The sequence below is a fragment of the Marmota monax genome, unplaced genomic scaffold, assembly GCF_021218885.2.
Source record: "Marmota monax isolate L192 unplaced genomic scaffold, Marmota_monax_Labrador192_F-V1.1 WCK01_AAM20220418_F8-fsc00155, whole genome shotgun sequence".
Classification (NCBI taxonomy): domain Eukaryota; kingdom Metazoa; phylum Chordata; class Mammalia; order Rodentia; family Sciuridae; genus Marmota; species Marmota monax.
In genome coordinates, this window is record NW_026694554.1 from 1,908,253 (window position 1) to 1,929,646 (window position 21,394).

The 21,394-nt window shown below is 36.0% G+C and overlaps 1 pseudogene; it reads left to right on the plus strand.

Annotated features, from left to right (window-relative positions):
- The first annotated feature begins 1,716 nt into the window (after positions 1-1,716).
- The window catches only part of LOC124076870 (large ribosomal subunit protein uL15-like), a 128,504-nt pseudogene continuing 108,826 nt past the window's right edge, over positions 1,717-21,394 (plus strand).

Consider the following 21,394-nt stretch of genomic DNA (forward strand, 5'->3'; position numbering starts at 1 on the left):
AAAATTGTTTATAATTGTTTATAATTTATCCAGTCTGTATTATATGATAACAGCAGAAAACAAACTAAGATAAGTACCTTTCTCTGTGATTTCATGTAATCTTTTCAACAGTCTCATGATATAAGAAGTATATCATGGCAGAGGTAAAAAAAAATGTAGTTTAGTGATATTCTTGACTATTTAAGTTCTCATAGCTACTAAGTGGCAGAGCTGACATTCATACTTGGCAGGCCCCATATACCTGCCACTGAAAAGGGAAAAGAATATAAACATTTAAAATCTGGGTATATGGGCTGGGGATGTGGCTCAAGCAGTAGCACGCTCGCCTGGCATGCGTGCGGCCCGGGTTCGATCCTCAGCACCACAAACAAACAAAGATGTTGTGTCTGCCGAAAACTAAAAAATAAATATTAAAAAATTGTCTCTCTCTCCTCTCTCACTCTCTCTTAAAAAAAACTAGGCCAAGGACCTGAACAGACACTTCTCAGAGGAGGACATACAGTCAATCAACAAGTACATGAAAAAATGCTCACCATCTCTAGCTGTCAGAGAAATGCAAATCAAAACCACCCTAAGATACCATCTCACTCCAGTAAGATTGGCAGCCATTAGGAAGTCAAACAACAACAAGTGCTGGCGAGGATGTGGGGAAAAGGGTACACTTGTACATTGCTGGTGGGACTGCAGATTGGTGCAGCCAATTTGGAAAGCAGTATGGAGATTTCTTGGAAAGCTGGGAATGGAGCCACCATTTGACCCAGCTATTCCCCTTCTTGGTCTATTCCCTAAAGACCTCAAAAGAGCATGCTACAGGGACACTGCTACATCGATGTTCATAGCAGCACAGTTCACAATAGCAAGACTGTGGAACCAACCTAGATGCCCTTCAATAGACGAATGGATAAAAAAAATGTGGCATTTATACACAATGGAGTATTACTCTGCATTAAAAAATGACAAAATCATAGAATTTACAGGGAAATGGATGGCATTAGAGCAGATTATGCTAAGTGAAGCTAGCCAATCCCTAAAAAACAAATGCCAAATGTCTTCTTTGATATAAAGAGAGTAACTAAGAACAGAGTAGGGACGAAGAGCAGGAGAAGAAGATTAACATTTAACAGGGATGAGAGGTGGGAGGGAAAGGGAGAGAGAAGGGAAATTGCATGGTAATGGAAGGAGACCCTCAGGGTTATACAGTGGAGGAGGTAGAGAGAGAGGAGGGGAGGGGAGGGGAGAGGTGGGGAGGGGGGAGGGGGGAGGATGTGAAAGGCAGCGAAGCACAACAGACACTAGTATGGCAATTTGTAAATCAATGGATGTGTAACTGATGTGATTCTGCAATCTGTGTATGGGGTGAAGGTGGGAGTTCATAACCCACTTGAATCAAAGTGTGGAATATGATACGTCAAGAAATTTGTAATGTTTTGAACAACCCACAATAAAAAATTTAAAAAGAAAAAAAACTAGAAAAAAAAATCTGGGTATACAAGTTCTTAGGCTCATTTCATCTGAATTAGTGATGGTGATGATACTTATAACAGACTGACAGATATTGGACACTCATTAAGTGCCAGGCATTGAATTAAGCATTTTATACAAGTTAGTTCATTTGCTTCTCATAACATTTTGGTGAAGATATTTTTATTCACTCTATGTTATAAAAAGATGGAGTTTTAGAGATAAAGCCACTATCCCAAGTTACACAGCCAAAAAATGGAAAAGCTGTGGAGTAAGAGTAACTGTCCTGACAACGTGGTGGGATACTGGGGCCTAAGAAGACAGCAAGCTACCAGGCCATGCCGTATAATGGGATGTGGCCCAGAATCTTTTGAAACACTGATATTCGATATGAATATTCACATTGCTCCAAGCCAAGCACAGTGCCACATTCCTGTTACTCCAGCTACTCCAGAGACTGAGGTAGGAGGATTGAAAAAAACAGCATGCACAACTCAGTGAGACCCTGTCTCAAAATATGAAATCAAAAAAGAGTTGTGGATGTAGCTCAGTGGCAGAGTGCTTGCTTAGTATATTCAAGGTCCTGGGTTCAACCCACAGTACCAAAAAGTATTTTTTACATTGCTCCCAATTCTACACTATAGCCTGTCCTGGAAAAGTAAGTCTTAGGGCATGTATGCCTTACTTGGTGGATATGTTAATAGTCAAGAAGTGTTTGGTGAATGAATGAATGAATGACATCTATCTAATCAGTAGTTTTCAATTTTTCTCTTCTGTGGCTTCATTTCTCTGATGAATTGAATTCTTTCATGAGTTTTGAATGCACTAACATTTTTAATAAAGGTAACAAATAAAGAAATGATTTATTTGTGCATCCAAAAATAGGATGTGCAAAAATATCTAAATGGAAATGGCTTTCCCCGGGCTCTCATTGTGTCAGAAAGTAGGAGTACATTGTTAGGACCAAACATCTAAGGAGGGAAAAAATTTTAAGAATGCCAAGAGGAATGATGGAAGAGAGAGCTAAAAGGGAACCAGTATTTACTAAGTGCCAATATAAGCTTTTATATACTCTAACCCAGGTCATTCTTGTGTTATCTGAGGAGGCATTATATTGCATTACTCAAGAGGCAGCATTATCATCTCTATTTTATAAATAAGAAAACTGAGACTCAGAAATTACTTGCCCAGATTCACACATAGGAAGTCATGGAGTTAGGGTTCCATTTCTTCTGAACACTTTCTAGAACACGCACTGACTCTTCAAATAGAGAGTTGAAAACAGAAAAGCATTTTAATTGAGTGAGGAAAAGAAAAGATTTCTGACTTTGAAAGAAACATATATGGAAAAAAGTTTTTTTCATTATTTTTTTATTTAAAAAATAATTTTTGGTACTGTGGGTTGGACCCAGGACCTTGCATATACTAAGCAAGCACTCTGCCACTGAGCTACATCCACAACTCTTTTTGATTTCATATTTTGAGACAGGGTCTCACTGAGTTGCACAAGCTGAGGAAAAGCCCAAACCAAGAAAAATGTGACTCCAGGATGCAGAAATACAGGGTTTGAAGGACTGAGATAATCTTTATGACAGCAAAGACTAGACTCTAATTCTCTGTTACTGGTATTTCCTCACTTGGTAATTGTAGCAACTCAACCTGGAGCAAAAGAGTGACCGCTGTAGCCAGGAAGACAAACCAGAGCAAGCCATGCAGGATGGTGGGGTGGGGGTGGAGGGAAGGACATTTCCCCAAGGCTACACTTCTCAGAGACCTTTCCCCAGGCATTGAATGGCAGAAGGGAACGGCAGGCTTGCTTCCAGCTCACAATATTTACACTCTGATCCCTCTTGACTTTATTCCTGATATTCTGGTCTTGAATATACAGCTTGAATATACAATTAGTTTTTTGGAGCCTTTCAGCTTTCAGTTTTCTTTTTTAACAAAACAGATGTTTACTTTCTCACAGTTCTGGAGGCTAAAGTCAAAGATCAAGGTGTGGGAGGATTGGTTTCTCCTCAGGCCTCTCTCCTTAGCTTATAGATAGCTGTCTTCTTCCTATGTCTTCACATGGTCTTTCTTCTGTGTATCTCTTCCAGTCTTCCTGTCAGAATTGTAGTAAGTCATTCAAGTCAAATATAAACCTAGAAAAGCAAACTGTTCCTTCTATCTCAAATACCCATTTCACTTGTATTTTTCTAGGTCTTCCAAGAAACATGTCAAGACTGGATTAAACATGGAAAGATATTATTAGGGGAAATGCCCTTGTGATAGAAAATAGGGACGGAACCATGATGAGAGTCTAATCCTGGGATGGAGAGGAGAGGAGGAAGACAAGCTGAGTGGAAGCCTCCTGCAATCCTTGAGCCAATGCTGGCCAATAAATGAGTCCATGTGTATCCCAGGAATTAATCTTTCTTAGTTTCTCCACAGTAGTCAGTCACAGGAAGGGACAGTACATGGGAAGTGCCATAATACAGCCACTAAGGCCCTCAGTAAATTACACTCCCTACTTTAGGGGGGCTCCCAGCATACTTTAGTGGCCCACACATAACCACTGCCTCCTCTATCATTTCTACTTCTACAAATCTCAGCTCAAGCATTACTATCTCAAGGAAGCCTTTCTTGATCCCAATCCTCCATCCCCAATTGAAGCAAATTTATTTTTTACATGTTCTCATAAAACCATGATCCTTTCTTTCAGAAAACTTATCTCAATTTGTATTTACATCTTCATTGCTATGATTATTAGATTAATAACTATGTATCTTGCTAAATTTTAAACCCCATGAGAGCAGATACTATGACTGTTTTATTTTACTGCTTTATCCTCAGTTCCTATCACAGCGACTAATGAATATAATAATATAATACGGCTCTCAATGAATATAATATGTTGAATAAATGGATGTGAATTAATAAATATCAATGAAAAAAATCTAAGTTAAATAATCAGTTATATTCCCCAACTTACTGGAAACTATATAAGGCCCATGACTAGGATAAGGGAGATATAGCTTTAAGAGATAGGAGCAAATATGTAGGTTTATTACCAAATCTAAGTCTTTTCTTTCACTGCTTGAAAAGGGGCCCAATGAATTGAGGACCAGTTATTGAGGCAATGAAAAATATTTATTCAGTAAGCTAACAAAACCAAGATGGTGGACTAGAATTCTAAAGACAAAACAGTTTAACTCAGCATAAGTTTTAAGCTCCTTTTATCCTTAGGCAAATGAGAAAGAAGAGTAGGGCTTAGGCTGGAGCAGGACTGATGACTGGAGGCTTCTAGGTGCTGCTCCTAAGGTCTGGAATGGGACATTGTGAAACCTGGTGGCTGGTACAGATGTAATCATAAGGTCATGATGCCTGTGTAAATTTTGAAAACATCTTAGTTATCCTTATCTTGGTGTCTTAAAGTGGGAGGAGAGAGATTAGGAAACTTTTGGGTACATCTATCTTCTACTGCCAGTTCTGGACAAACATTCCCTAAATGACTCACATGTCTATGTGCAGAGTTGAGAAGAAACAATCTGACCTAAAAGCTAAGGTAGCAAAGGAGGCAGACATAATATGAAGGCAGAAATGTCAAGCTATTCACCCTATTTTTGTCATCCAGCAGACACCTGCACAGACCAAAGTGAAGAGTCAGTGCTTTTGACAAAAGTGGCTTTCAAGTGTCTGAAAAATAACCTAGGTAACCATTAGCATCATAACCCACCTCCCAGAGAGGTAATCTATAGCAAAGCACGTGGAAGATTAATCATATATTTCTCAGCCACATGACCTCCAAAATCAGTGAGTTTTAAAGTCAACTAAAAGCAAGTAATTAAAAGCAAGTGAAACTAGAGGGTTTACTCGTTTTTTTTTTTTTCTTGGTTTCAGGTTTAAGATAAAATGGAGACAGAAGATTCTCAAACTGACATGAGTAAATACAAGCTGTGGCTGACACCTGCTAGGCCTAACTGCCTGAGAATCATGCCAGAGACATTACAGTAAGAAAGAAAAGAATGGATGTGCTTGGGGAGAGAAAGGATCATGAACATAAACCAAATGATCATCCCTTAACTAGATAAATCAGGTTAATCAAAGAAACATGGAATCATAACTGCAGCAGACACAAAAGGAGCCAAAGGAGTGGAAACCATAGCAAGGCAGGAAAACCACCAACATGAAATATCCCAGAGGAGTTATCCACAGAAAGCCATCTCGTGTCAAGGACTGTGGATCTTGGCCATGTTTTTATCTTGAGTCTTCTCCAGTAGTCCCTGTAGTCTTAAAGGAACCACATTCTCTGGAGATAAGGGCTCAGATTATGGGGTGTCAGTCATTGCCTAACATCATAATGTTTATAGTTCTATAGTCCTCTAGGACCACATGAAATTTCAGTTTTCTGAGCCTCAGCTTTCTCCTCTCAAAAATGGAGACAAAATATAACGTCATAGAATTACTAGATTAGGATTAGAGAATAATATGAGATAAATTGTAATATTATGTATCAGAGTCTAATGAGAATCCTTGAAAACTTTTAGTAATTGTATGTCAAAAATAAGAGAAAATAAAAATTAAAACAAAATCTTCCCATTGATTCCACAGATGGGAAAAAATGGCTTCAAACACACAATACACACAAAATCTATGCAAAGTCCAAGATATTTTGGAAAGCCTTTGGAAAATTGAAAATTCCATGACTAGTTGGCTTAGTAATTGGGCTGTAGGTCAGATGACATAAAATCATAGAATTCTAGGATTTTTGAGCTTAGCATAAGGTCCTTGAAGGCAAGTTCAGTTTGCTTAGAGGATGGTAGGGGAAAATATTTTATTGTCAAGATTCCAAGTATTCACACATCTTAGATTTTTTTAAGTGGTACTTTGGAAGACCATTACTAGAATTCATTGTCTTCTTCATAGCTAGAGAAAAATGTGAATTTAGCCCACAGACAATTGTAACAGGGATAAAGCTAATTTCAGCCTGAGACTAGGGTATCAATTCATGCAAAATTTTTAGAAAAGTCATAGTGTGACATTGGGATAATTAGTCATCCAAAGCTGTTAAAAATCACATTAACATTTAATCTGTTCTGATTTCTGATTGTAGTTCAGTGGTTGTGTGACCCTAAAAGTAAAGAGTCTTGTTCTTTTTTTGTCTCTTTTACTAATCATTAATGGAGGGCACTAATCTGCTTAATGTTTCCATCTCTTTTTCTTCATCTATAAAATTTGGGCTACATGTAATTAACTGTGTACAAAACCATTTTTACTTCATCAGTTGAAGCCATATTTTTTTGTTAAAAACACATTAACTCTAAGGATGAACTTCAACTGAATTGATAATTATTTTTTTGGAGCTTAGTACAGTGGGAATATAAATAGGAATAAAATAAAGTGTCTATTCTAAAATGTTGATTCCCACACACTAGTCCACTGATTTAGACCAGTCCATGACAATGTTTTCACAAGTCCATGGCAAAATTTAAAGAAAAACAAAAAGGATAATGAAGAAAATATTTCATGATTCTAAATTTATATTCAATTTAAAAGACCTTCCTTTATTAAAAGTTTATTATGAGGTTTTCCTCTCCACTTTCTGTGACACTGAAATGTTATTTATTTTATTATGGCAGCTGCCTCTTTTTAACATCCTCACTTAGTTAAAAAAAAAAGGCAACTCCAGGTCAGTCCACATATTTCTGTTAATTTTGTTGGTCTGTTAACTCAAAATGTATGGGAACTACTAAATCACTTACCACCTACTTAAGTAAAATGATTAATCCAGTTTATGGCTTAGTCAAGAAAAATGCTTACATTTATTATTTAGAAGTTTCTGTTCTGGGAATTGTTTGTATTTATAATTAGAAGTTCCAAAAAAAGAAAACAGATTTTAAGTACAAGCTACTGCTAAAAACAAAAGGAACAAAGCCAATAACAACCAAATGGTGCCTGGCACATAGAAGACCCTCAATAAATATTTGTTGAATAAGTAAATAAATTATCAGATGAAACAAATACAGTTAAGTAACACTTAGTCAGTAGCTGCTTTTTAAAAATATCCTGATGAGCAAAAGGGAATTTCTACTCTTTGACAAAATAACACAGAAAATGGCTTCTTTTCAATTAAAGATAACTCCTGAATAGTACACCTTCAGCCTAAGAAAGGCCGGTAATTCATTTTTCCCTCTTGCCAAAGGAAATGAAGAGGACAAAGAAGACTGAAAACACTTTGGAAATTATTTAGACTCATCAAAGGACAGAGACAAGAAATCATTCAACCTATTCCCTTCAATCTAGATAAGAATATAGGCTCAGAGAAACTTGCCCAAGTTACACATGCTTTGGAGTTTGGAACATGAGAACAAAACCCCAGATGCTGCTGTCATCTAGCAACAGCATACACTAATTGCAGGTGAGGGGAGGAAATATTAGGCATTGTTTGAAAGATCTCTTGAATATTCAAGCTATAAATTCTAAAGTTTACATATACTTTCAAAGTACAGAGGAAACAGAGACATAGAGAGAGGAAACATTCAAAGGAGAATTTATTGAGGAAGAAGTGTTATTCTGAGAGTAGTAGGTTGCAGACGAGCAAGGGTCCAGAGACTTGAATACGAAGTACAGTGAACCCACCAAAACCACAGGTTGAATTAAGTTGACTGTGAAAATATTTTTTTAAAGTGGACTTGTTCTGAACATAGTCTTTCTTTTCCTTTTCTTTATCCCCTAAACAATAATACAGTACAAGAGAACATTTACATTGTATTTGACATTCCAAGGAATCTAGAGATTATTCAAAATACATAGGAGGTTGTGTATAGATTATGTACAAATACTACATCATTTTATACAAGGAACTTCAGCACCCTTAGATTTCAGTATCCATACTAGAATCAATCCCCAACAGATATACAGGGACAACTATATTGGGGGCATTTTTTAGTTAGCTTTTTCATCATTGTGACCAAAAGATCTGACAAAAATTACATAAAGGAGGGAAAATTTATTTGGGGTTCATGGTTTCTGAGGTCTCAGTCCATAGATGACCAACTCCATTGTTCTGGGCCTAAGATGAGGAGAACATAATGATGGAAAGGGGTGGAGAAAGAAAGCAGCTCAGGACATGACAATCTGGAAGCACAGAGAGTTCTGCTCATCATAAATGAAATATAAACCCCAAAGGCATGTGCCCAGTGACCTGCCTCCTCCAACCACACCCTACCTGCCTATAGTTACCACACAATTAATCCATATCAGTGGATTAATCCACTGGTTAGGTTAGGGCTCTCATAACCTAATAATGTCACCTTTGAAAATTCTTGCATTGTCTAACACATGAGCTTTTGGAGGATACCTCCTATCTATAACAGCCATGTTGGGGAACAGTGGATACATCTCCTGCTTTAAGGTTTTTCCTTTCATAGCATTCATCAACCCCACATTAGCAGAGCTCTTACTATTGTCCTGCCACTAAGAAATGGAAATAGACTTGCTCAACTGAAAAATCACATTAAAAATAATATCCATGCTGGGTGTGGTGGCACATGCCTATAATCTCAGCTACTCAGGAGGCTGAGGCAGGAGGATTGCAAGTTCGAGGCCTGGGAAACTTATTAAGACCCTGTCTCAAAACAAAAATAAAAAGGGTTGAGGTAGCTCAGTGGGGGTTTAATCCCCAGTACTGAAAAAAAATTATTTCCATGATATCACAAAGATACACTAACAAAATACAAAATAGTGTATGCAAAAGAACATTTGAAACAGTGTTATTTGTATTAGCAAAGGACTGGAAACAACCCAGATGTCCATCAATACAGGACTAGTTGTATTATGGCACATCCACACAACGGGCACTATATAGCTGTTAAAAATGAAAGAATGAGAAAGGTTTCTATGTACTCATATGGCATGTCTCCAAGATCTCTTATGAGAGGGAAAAAAGGTAAAACACTCTTTATAATATGCCATCTTTTGAACAGCCTGCTATAAGGGGAAACACATGCATACACCTACTTATACACATTTGCTTATACTTTCAAAACAAACTAAGGATTATCAAGATAATAACTATCAGGGTAGTTGTCCATATCGGGAGGAGATAAAGTGCAGAGAAAAGGGATGGCCTTGAGGCTTTTTTATACACATTTTGTTATATAGTATGATGTTGAAACAAAATGAAGCAAAAAGAAAAAAATTCCTAACAATAGTAAACTGATAAAAATAAAACTGATTTTATACTAAATTGGTGACAAATCCACCTAGAACAAAGAATTATTTCAACTCGAATTTAAAACACAGAATTTTGATTTTATATACTTTATTAGACATATACTCAAAACACAGAGAACCACAAAGAAATTTTAAACTGTATGTAGCAGTTTTATTGCTAATGGTCATATTATCATTTGTATTTTGGAAATATTTTAAGTAACTATGTTAATGTTATCAAGAATAAGAATGTTGAAACTAAGAGAACAGAGGTATAAGTATACATTCAAAAAAGTTAAGAAAAAAAGCCCTATAATCTTAAATTTGAATTGGAAATATCACTACAAACTTTTTTTTTCCCATTCTTTTAACAAAAAGCAATTAGTACTTCTAATATGTAGGCTCAATGAATACCTAATAGTAATGACCACCTCTGGCATAAATATTGTAATCTCTGAATACCATTCCCAACTAAACAAAACCAGATATTCCTTAGAAAAATAGCTGACTCCAGTCTGGGGCAAGGAATGTACTAGATGAGCCAGAAATGTCTTCTTGTTCTAGAAAGCAAATAAGTTACCAGCAACTACTGTGGTCATGTCAACAGGCCTCAAGAAACAATTTGAAAAGGATAATTTGGGTATCAAAGTTAAAAATCACTGACACTCATTGAAATTCATAAAATACATAAAAATCTACAAATTTATAATGCTAATATGAACACATAAGACACTATTCAAGTTTATTAGGACACAAATCATCTAGAAAATTGTTAAGTAAAAGGCAGCAATCAACTACTTGTCTTGCTTTTCTCGTAAGAACTGTATTTCAGAATAGCCGTATAGCTAATGAGGGATATTTATTCTTTACCAAAGAATTACAGGTTATAAAAGCAGAAGAAATGACAGGATTGGAAAATCACCAATCTCCAACCCCTAAGGAAATAACAAATTTAGGCAATGATCATCACTGGATACTTAAGTCATTAGATTAAAGGTCAATGGGACATTTTCTGATACAAGAATCAGGTTGATATCACCTGGACCCCACCGATCAATCTTAACATTATAAAAAGTGAGACACCCAGACATTATAAGCTTCCTGATGTGAGGCAATAAGGAATAAATACCACTACCCAGGAGGGATTCTTGCCATAAAAATTAACCTGAATCTAATCAAAATCTCTAGAAAAAAGGATGATAATCATGAAAGCAGAGTTTTATTTGTATTTGATGAAGGAATATAAGAACAAAACAATTCTCAAAGTTGAGCCCATTTGACAGCCCCCAAACCCACTCCTGCAGCTCAGTGTGCCCCAAATTCTGGAACAAATTCTTTTGAGAAATTAAGAGCCTAGTTTTTATAACTCAGGTGACAGCATGTGGTCAACCTGCTGGTTGCCCTGCTATTAACATCATGTGTTTACCCCAGATTCAATTAGTAGTTGTCAGTTTGGTCCCCATATCTGAGTTCCTATTTGGTTAATTTGCCCACTGTGTCAGTTTCTCAGAGACAGGGGGTTTGCCTTGCTTTTACCAGACTAGGACTCTGACCTTGTTCCCAGCTCTGTGGCTGAGTCCCTGTCTCTAACAACCCTACTTGCATCCTTGGGTCTTTCTCACACCTTGGCTGCCTGTTTTTAATTTCTTGCCATCTTACTGAGGATTTCTTTCTTTCTTCCATTTTTATTTATTTGTTTGTTTGTTTGTGTGTTTGTTTTTGGTACTGAGGATTGAACTCAGAGACACTCAACCACTGAGCCACATTCCCAGCCCTATTTTGTATTTTTTATTTAGAGACAGGGTCTCACTGAGCGCCTGGCAGTTGCTGAGCCTAGCTTTGAACTCACTATCCTCCATCCTCAGCCTCCCAAGCTGCTGGGATTATAGGCATGAACCACCTGGATCTTTTATTTTATTTTATTTTATTTTATTAATATTTATTTTTTAGTTGTAGTTGGACACAATACCTTTATTTTATTTATTTATTTTTATGTGGTGCTAAGGATCAAACCCAGGGCCTCACACATGCTAGGTGAGTGTTCTACCTCTGAGCCACAACCCCAGCCTCTCTTTTATTTTTTTATGGAGGGCATGAACCGAATGCCTTACACATACTAGGTGAGCACTTTACCACTGAAATACATCCCAGCCCCTTCTGAGTATTTCTTAACTAAAATCTTGTGTCAATTTGACCCCATTATTAAGACTTAGATTAAATGTCATGCCATATTTGTTAATTCATGAAATCTAAAGGCAGGTTGGTGACATTATTCTTGTTTTTAAACAGAATGAAAACAGCCTGTGAAACATTTATTTCTAGCCCTATATCACATAAGAATTCTCATTCTATGTTCCTTAAATGAGGAAGAGTAGACTCAGCATAAATTCTGTTGCAAGTTAGTTGGAAAATGATCCCATTCTCTCCAAGCCTTGAGTTCCTCCCCTTCCTCTTCTCTGTCACTTCTGTGCCCTCCCAAACATCTGTTCTTTCTTCATTACACTCTGCCTGTCCTCTGATGAGAATGTTTTTTCCTCTTCCTTTAACAGCTTCAGCAGCCATATCAGTCTCCCAGAGGCTTCTTTGATTACATGGTTACACTCTTCTATGTTGTAATGCTTTTTATTTTTAAGGAAAACCACACAGATGTGTGGCTTAATAAATTCATGTAGTAACATTCTTTTTTTTAAACTAGGAATTGAACTCAAGAGCACTCTACCACAGAGTTATACCCACAATCCTTTATCATTTTTTAAAAATTTTGAGACAGGTTCTTCTTAAATTGCCCAGGCTAGCCTTGAATTTGCAATCCTCCTACCTCAGCCTCCCAGGCTGCTGGTATAACAGGTGTGTGCCCCTGTGCCTGACTTAAAGCAACACTGAAAACTAGCTGGATATAGCTGAGACAGGAGGAATGAATGTTCAAAGCCAGTCTCAGCATCTTAGTGAGGCCCTAAGCAACATATCAAGACCCTGTTTAAAAATAAAATACAAGAAAGGCTGGGGATGTAACTCACAGGTTAAGTGCACCTGAGTTCAATCCCTAATACAAAAAAAAAAAACTATAGATCTTTGTCAGTCACCCCAGAAGTCCATTCCATGAGCACTGCCCAGATCACCAGTCTCCTCTTGTTTATTCACATGCAGTCGTTGTCTGGACTTTAATAGTAATCAATTCTTTACTCTTTTAAAAAATAGTTTCATCACATAAATGTGTATTTGTAGACACTTTATTTTGGTCTTTCCCATTTTTAACATTAGATATATCTATCTTTCAAGTCTCTTTATTTATATATTCTTCCCCCATTGCTCTTTACCTTATGACATATTTGTTGAAGAACCCAGGATATTTAACTAATAGAGATCTCCAGTCTGAATTTTGCTGATCACTATACCAATCAATTGATATTTTATTGAACGTGATTTTGCCTTCCCATCTTTCCACCTATGTTACTAGGACAGGCTTGCTACTACGGGAGAGCTCCGTGGGAGATCTCACTCCACTATCCAGCATGACTGACTGAAAGAGGTCAGTTCCCTTGCTCCCAACAGCAGGGTTCCATCTTGCTGATGTGGCTAGCTGATATCTAGAGCTCATCCATGTGCCTCCAGGATCCACTTCATTCTCTCCCTTCCTCTTAATGAGAGGAGCATTTTGACTCCTGAGAACAAGAAAAGTAGAAAATGAAGCATACAGAATATCATTGCCTCTTGGGATTCAGAGAACCTCCTTCCTTCCTATTGCAGGCCAATTTCTAATGGTGCATTTGGGGGATTAAGCAATGTACAAAAATGCAACCTGAGTTCCTAAATGTGGACCAGGTCTGTTAGGATCCTGAAGACTTAATATATTTAAAACATATTTTGTATGATTAAATGTACTTTATAAAGCTCAAAAGAAAAAAGTTTCAAATCATAAATGCAACAATATTTCAGTAACACTGTGAGTTAAACTAGTTATTTGTTGGCCCACTTCAAACCCTAATCAAATAGAGCATTGTTTCCATGGAAAATCAAACACCACATTCCAAACATGCACATTACAAAATGTGGAATAGATCCTTTTATAAGTTTGAGGGATGTCCGTGTGGACAACTGTTGCATTTTAGATCTAGTTTACATAAGCTGAAATCTGAAATTATTTTCTCGAGATATAAATAGGATTTATATGTTCTTACCCCTGAGCATCTCCTCAAATGACTTAAAATATAATTTTTTTATCTATACTCAAATAACACAAATGAATGATTCCCTTACTGTGATTTGAAAGGAAGACCAAGATGGTTTTTGCTTCTGGCAGCTAAACAGCCAAAATATGACTACCAAAAAGAAAGTCAAAATATTCACAACCTCATAATAGCACTAGAAGCCAATACAGTTATTAGACAAGCTGAGCATCTCTCCAGGGAAAGCAACTCCTTCCTCCAAGTCTTCTAAAATTCCAGGCAATATATGGAATTATTTAGGACTTAAACATGAATCAGTGGCAGCTGGAAAATTTTTAGATTTTGAAACGTGATAGGCTCCATTTGCTTTCATCCTGTTAACAGTTTCTGTTCCACTTTAAAAGCATCACATCAAACATAGAGGCAAAATGTAATGATAACCAAAAAAAAAAAAAAACCCGCATTGGTTTCATTCTGGAACCCCATGGTAATGATACTTCAGTTTTCTCAGATTTATTATAAATTAAACTGGGTCCAAAAACACTAAACTCATTTTGAAGACCTTTAAAATAATCCAAAAAAATCATTCAGCCAAGATTAATTTATATTCAGATTTTTCAGGACATTCTGATTTGATAATAGGTGTTCCAAAGTCTGCAGTAATGGTTAAATCAGGAGGTCTACTGAGGCCTGAGCCTCACGTAAGAGAGCTGCAATTTATTTTATTTTTATTTTTTTTTTGCCACAGAAAAGCTTTATTCTTTTTTTCCCACGTTTTATTGGTGTATTATAGTTGTTCAGAATGGTGGGATGTATTGTTACATATTAGTTCATGCACATAGTATAACAATATAACTTTCAATAGGATCTTCTTGATTCTTTAATTTAAGACTCTCATACCTCTGTTGGTCCTAGGAATGAGCATTCCATAACTCCTGCTTTTTAACATGGAATAATCATTCTGGCCTGGGTGTGAGTGCAGGTATATATGTTGCTGGTATCACTCCCCAGCACTCCCTCCTTGCCCTCCTCCTCCCTCTGCCTTACCTCCATTCTCCTGATTTCCCTTTGATTTTCATGAGATCCCTCCTCCCCACCTTTCTTTTTCTTTTTCCCCTCTAGCTTCCACATTTAGAAAAAAACATATGACCCTTGACCTTCTGAGCTTGGCTTATTTTACTTAACAGAATATTCTCAAGTTTTATCCATCTTCTTGCAAGTGACATACTTTCTTTTTTTTGTATTATTATTTTATTTAATTTTTTTTTAATTTTTATTGTTGGCTGTTCAAAACATTACATAGTTCTTGATATATCATATTTCACACTTTGATTCAAGTGGGTTATGAGCTCCCATTTTTACCCCATATACAGACTGCAGAATCACATCAGTTACACATCCATTGATTTACATATTGCCATACTAGTGTCTGTTGTGTTCTGCTGCCTTTCCTATCCTCTACTATCCCCCCTCCCCTCCCCTCCCATCTTCTCTTCTCTCTCTGCCCCCTCTACTGACATTCATTTGTCCCCCTTGTATTATTTTTCCCTTTCCCCTCACTTCCTCTTGTATGTACTTTTGTATAACTCTGAGGGTCTCCTTCCATTTCCATGCAATTTCCCTTCTCTCTCCCTTTCCCTCCCACCTCTCATCCCTGTTTAATGTTAATCTTCTTCTCATGCTCTTCGACCCTACTCTGTTCTTAGTTACTCTCCTTATATCAAAGAAGACATTTGGCATTTGTTTTTTAGGGATTGGCTAGCTTCACTTAGCATAATCTGCTCTTATGCCATCCGTTTCCCTGTAAATTCTATGATTTTGTCATTTTTTAATGCAGAGTAATACTCCATTGTGTATAAATGCCACATTTTTTTTATCCATTCATCCATTGAAGGGCATCTAGGTTGGTTCCACAGTCTTGCTATTGTGAATTGTGCTGCTATGAACATCGATGTAGCAGTGTCCCTGTAGCATAGAGAGCTGCAATTTAAAGCAGCATGGCCTTTGAGTTCTATAACAACAGCACCTGCTATCTTACTTTAATAGGACCCAAGAGATATTCTGGAGGTTTCTATTTTACTAAATATTCACTTCAAGTTCTAGCTTTGTTTAATATTCTTATAATGTGAGAAGGGAGAAAGAGACCTTATCAAGATGGAAAATTTGTTATGAGAATACCAGACAGTCCAAAAGAAAGTGCTAGGATGGCAATATAAATATGTCATTCTTTCCCTATCTAAATGTGTTATTATAACAAATAATACAAAAATGTGAATAGCAAAAGGCTATTCATTATGTATATGCATTTAATAATTTACAATTTCTAATATATAAAATCTCATCTGTGCACAAAAAGAAAAAGTTTGTAACTTGAATTATATATTCATTTAAAATATATAATTCATTTAAAATATATAATTTATAACCAACAGCAGTGACATGATATTTATTATCAAAATACAAAGGATACAAAGCTAGGATTTTTAACCTAGCAATTATATAGGAGACTTGAACAAAAATTATACTTTTTGTAATGAATATTTATATAATCTTACACACATTTTTTAAAAATACACATTTATTTCAAGTGCATATGGAACAGTTATAAAAATTGACTCTGTAATAGGCAATGAAGCAACAAATCAATATCCTTACTGATCTTACTAGAAAAAAGAAAAAGAACGAAACATACTATAATGGAAATGAAGAATATTTTTAAATGATTCTCAGCCAAAAAAGAAGAAATCACAATGAAAATTAGTTAATGCACAAAACTGGAGTGAAAATATTATGTATTAAAACCTGAGGGAGGGGTTGGGATATAGCCTATGGGTAGAGCACTTGCAGAGCCTCCATATACAGTAGCACCACCACTACAATTACAAGAACAAAAACAACAAAATCAGAGAACTACAGCTAGACAAGTAATTACAAGTAAATTTATTTCTCAGATACTAATCTAAGAAAGATCTAGAAATTAGTGAATGCATTATAGAACTGAAGAAGGTAGAAAAACAAGGAGGTAACAAAGATTGCAAATGTTAATAACATAAATTGTAAAAACATACAGTAAAGAGGTATAACAAAACCAAAAGCTTATTCTGTAGATACACTAATAAATGTGGGTAGAGATTTAGCAGAAACTTTGGGCTTCTCAAGCACATAGCTGATTTTGCCCTTGGGTTATTTTGTGACATCTGTCAAGTCTGTGAAAAGTAGTGTAAAGCTTACTATATAAAGATTAGAGTTTGGGACCTTCCCAGGAAAGGGGATCCAAAAATATCTATGATATTCAATAAAATAGAGAAAACAGATAAAAAGATGAAGAATTTCACCAGAGAATTGAAATATATACACACATCTAATATTCAAAAATTGAAATTAAAAAACATAAGGGTAAGGAAGAAAAAAACAACACTTCCAAAGTATATTCAAATTATATGAATGGATTATCTGCCTAATAGGAACTAATAAGACATATTAGCAATGGTGTTGGATAATAAATAAATATATGAATATATCCACTACATTCCCATCAAGAGCGAAGAGAATAGATGAATTAAACAGAAGATGACCTTCTAAAAATAGCAACAAAGTTATAAGATATTTCTATACATATTAATATACCCCACAGAATTTCACCTTTATGTATGTCTATAAAACATCAAGTATAAATAAATAAATAAAAAGGAAGACCAGCAGAGTAGAGGAAGAGGAGCAGGGGGAGGGGTAAAGAAAAAAACTGATATATTTGAATTATTGAAAAATAATATGTATGCACTTTATAGAAAAGAAAATATAAACTACAGATCAAAAGAAAGTATTTACCATACACATAACAAAAAATGTATATGAAAATACATAAGAACTTATATAAATCATTAGCAGTCCAATAGGAAAATAGGCAGATAGCTAACGTGTTGTGTACTGCTTATCAGTACTGTTCTAATTACTTTACACATATTACCTCATTTAATTCTTTTTTTAAATTTTTTTAAAGAGAGAGAGAGAATTTTAATATTTATTTATTTTTTTTTTAGTTTTCGGTGGACACAACATCTTTTGTTTGTATGTGGTGCTGAGGATCGAACCAGGGCCGCGAGCACGCTACCGCTTGAGCCACATCCCCAGCCCCTACCTCATTTAATTCTTAAGGAATACAAATAGGCAATTGATAGAGGAGGAAAATATACTCTAACTCACCAGTGACTACTAAAACAAGTTTTTTTTTAATATTTATTCTTAAGTTTTAGGTGGACACAATATCTTTATTTTACATATATGTGGTGCTGAGGATTGAACTCAGTGCCTTGTGCATGCCAGGTGAGTGCTCCACCACTGAGCCACAATTCCAGCCCCCTAAAACAAGTTTTTAAAAGCAGAAAAACTAATCTAAAATGAAAATATATTTCCTAGCTATTACATTGGCAAACATTATAAAATCTGATAATACCAATTTTGATGAGAATATGAAACAATATATCATGGGTGGGTTTAGTACACTGTTGAAATTACGTTAAATTAGTACAATTACTTTAGATAGAAATGTATTGATATCTGATAGAATAGAAGATGCACAATTCCACTCAGTATATTCCCTAGAGAAATTTTTGCCAATGTACAACATATAAAATTGTTCCTTGCAGCAATAACAAGAAAGAAAAAAGAAGAAGGGAAAGAGGAAGGGAGGGGAGAGAAGACAGAGAAAAGAAAGGAAGGAAGGAAGAAAGGAGGATGTCCATCAACAGCAAAGAAGATAAATGATGGCACAATCATACAATGGAATTTCATTTTACAGTAATTAATAAAAGTTCCGTGTATCTGCATGGATTAATTCAATAACATAGTAGTGATCATAAGCAAAAAATAATGAAATACTAAAATATCCCTGAGAATGATAAACACCAAACTCAGGATCGTGAGGTGCTATTGCACAACTTTAGGAAGCATAACTCATGCTGTATTCCATAGAATTGTTTTTCACTGGAAGAGATTCACAGGCTAAAACAGAAGGAGGAGGATGGGACTGGAGAGAAGTATTCATAGCAGAGAGGGGTCAATTGTATCTGTAATATTTTATTTCTAAAAAAGAAGTGAAAAAAGAAAGAAAATGTTAAGATTCGATACAAGTGGGTGTTGGGCACCTACGTGTTGATGATGCATTTCTTGATGCTCTTCAGCATTCTTCAATATGTTATAATAAAAAATAAATGAGTGTTTAGGGAGGCACACACCCAGCAGCACAACTCCAAAAAATGAAGCCAAAGTGACAGAAACAGGGGGGGAAACAATCATTTTCCTTGATTTTCTTTCAGAAACTTTGTTAACTTCAGTTTTCCTGTGTGTACTGCACTCCTACAGATCTATCCTTATTCCCAGCACAATCCAGATGTTTCCAGCCTGGGTGTTCCTAAGAACTTTCCCTTTCTGTGTGCATCCTTCCCTTTAATAGTTAGAAAAAAAAAGTATGTTGATCCTCCATTCCAAGTACTGTGGGAAGTCTCTTGCTCTTTCCCACAGCTAATATTTTCTGTGCACTGAATTATGTGTCTGGCATTGTTCCAAATATTTTACAACCATTATCTCATTTAATCCTCACAGTGGCTTTCTGAGATAAGTTCCATTTTTATCCCCACTTTCAAGATGAGGAATTGAGGCTCAAGAGGTTAATTGACTTCTTTAAAGCCACTCTGCTACTAAGTAGTGTCTCCCCAACTAGGCCTAATTCCAGAACACTGAAACTTCAATTTCTTGTTTCCACTAAGCTCTTGATCTTAGTAACATCTTGCCTTATGTTTTTCTTTTCTTTGTGATAAAGACCTAAATATAGAACGCAATTCTTTTCTATTAATTCTCCTAAACACCACTATCAAAAGGATATCACATCTAGAAGCCTTTTGAAAGTAAGGTGTCACATTATTTACAATGGAGTAAACAACTTAAAATGGAATATTATACATCCTTGTCCACTCCCATAACACCGAATGTCTCTTTGTCCATCTTTATTCCTCATGTGTCCTTCATGTAGTATTTCTCCTTCCCCTTCCTATCTCTTCTCTTTCCCCTGCTCCCTTTCTCAATTCTTTTCCTCCATACCTCAACTCCATCCAACCCCCATTTTTTAAAGTCATCCATTAGTACACTGAGGAATTTTAAATGTTTAATTGTATTCTCCACTTTAAAATAATACCTAGGATTAGGGTGAGGGAAGTAAGATTCATCATTCTAAAGTATGTCACTAAGACATTTTCCTAAACAAAAGGGCATCTCCCTGGACCTCTATGATGGCCCTTTTCTTGATGCAAAAATGTCTACACTCAGTTCTTATTTTAAATAGAAATAATTTCTTTTTTTCTCACCATGCCAATGCCTATGACATTTATTTTCCTCCTTATTTCATATGATTTGCATCACTAGATATTATATATCAAGTTGGAAAGTGTAACATTAAACAACAGTTTCCTCAAAATAAAGCAGACTCCACAAAACTGTTGAACCATCTGTGTTCAACATATTCCCTTAAAACTCCTGTGTTGAAGTCTTACCCCCCAGGACATCAGAATGTGACCCTATTTGTAGACAGGGTCTTCACGAAGGTCATCCAGTTAAAATGAGTTCATTAGGGCAGGCCCCAATTAAATATGAAGATGAAATTTGAACACAGATATGGATAGAGTGACTACAAGGTGAGAAGACTCAGGGAGAAGATGACCATCTATGAGCCAAGTACAGAACCTGGAACAGATCCTTCTTTCATAGCCCTCAGAAGCAGCCAACCCTGTTAACTCCTTGATTCCTAACTTCCAGTTTCCAGAACTATAAGAAAATTTTGTTCTAGAAGCTGCCCAGATTGGAGTTCTTTGTTATGACAGCCTTAGCAAAACTAATACAGTTACAGAGCACAGCTTATTCAGTTTGGAATTCAGGGACCTCCAAATCATGTCTCCAAACTCCCTCTTACCTTATATTTTCAATCATCTGAAGCTCTAGTCAAACTGTGCCTCTTGCTGTTCCTGCACTCAGTTACACATGCTTTGCTCAGACTCTGTGCTCTCAGTTGAAGTGATCTATACCTCTGGCTATATATATCTGTCCTTTCAGGTCCATCTCAAATGTCATTTGCTTCAAAGACTGTTCTGAATCATTTAGATATTAACTCTCCGAGGTCAACCAGAAAAAATTGGGCTTGAATCTAGATTACTAGCTGTGTGACATTGAAGAAGATGCTGAACTTCTCAGAGTCGTGCATGGACATAACAAAAGTCACTCATTTCATAAGGTAAGCATTGTGATGGAGTGAGATAATGCATGTGAGGCATGTAACACAATGTTTGCACAGAGAAATCATTCCGGAAATGCAAGCTTTTATTATTGCTTTTTATTATCTAAATCCCAATGACATTTTATATAAAGCACTCTAATACATCACATTCTGTCTTGTCTTATTTGTTAATGGAATTAATTAGTTCAATCACTACTGATTTAAGACAGATATGCACAATCTCCTGCTGAATAAAGAAAGCTATCAACCTGTCAGGTGTAGGCAGTCCTCACTTTATCCAGGCCAGGTG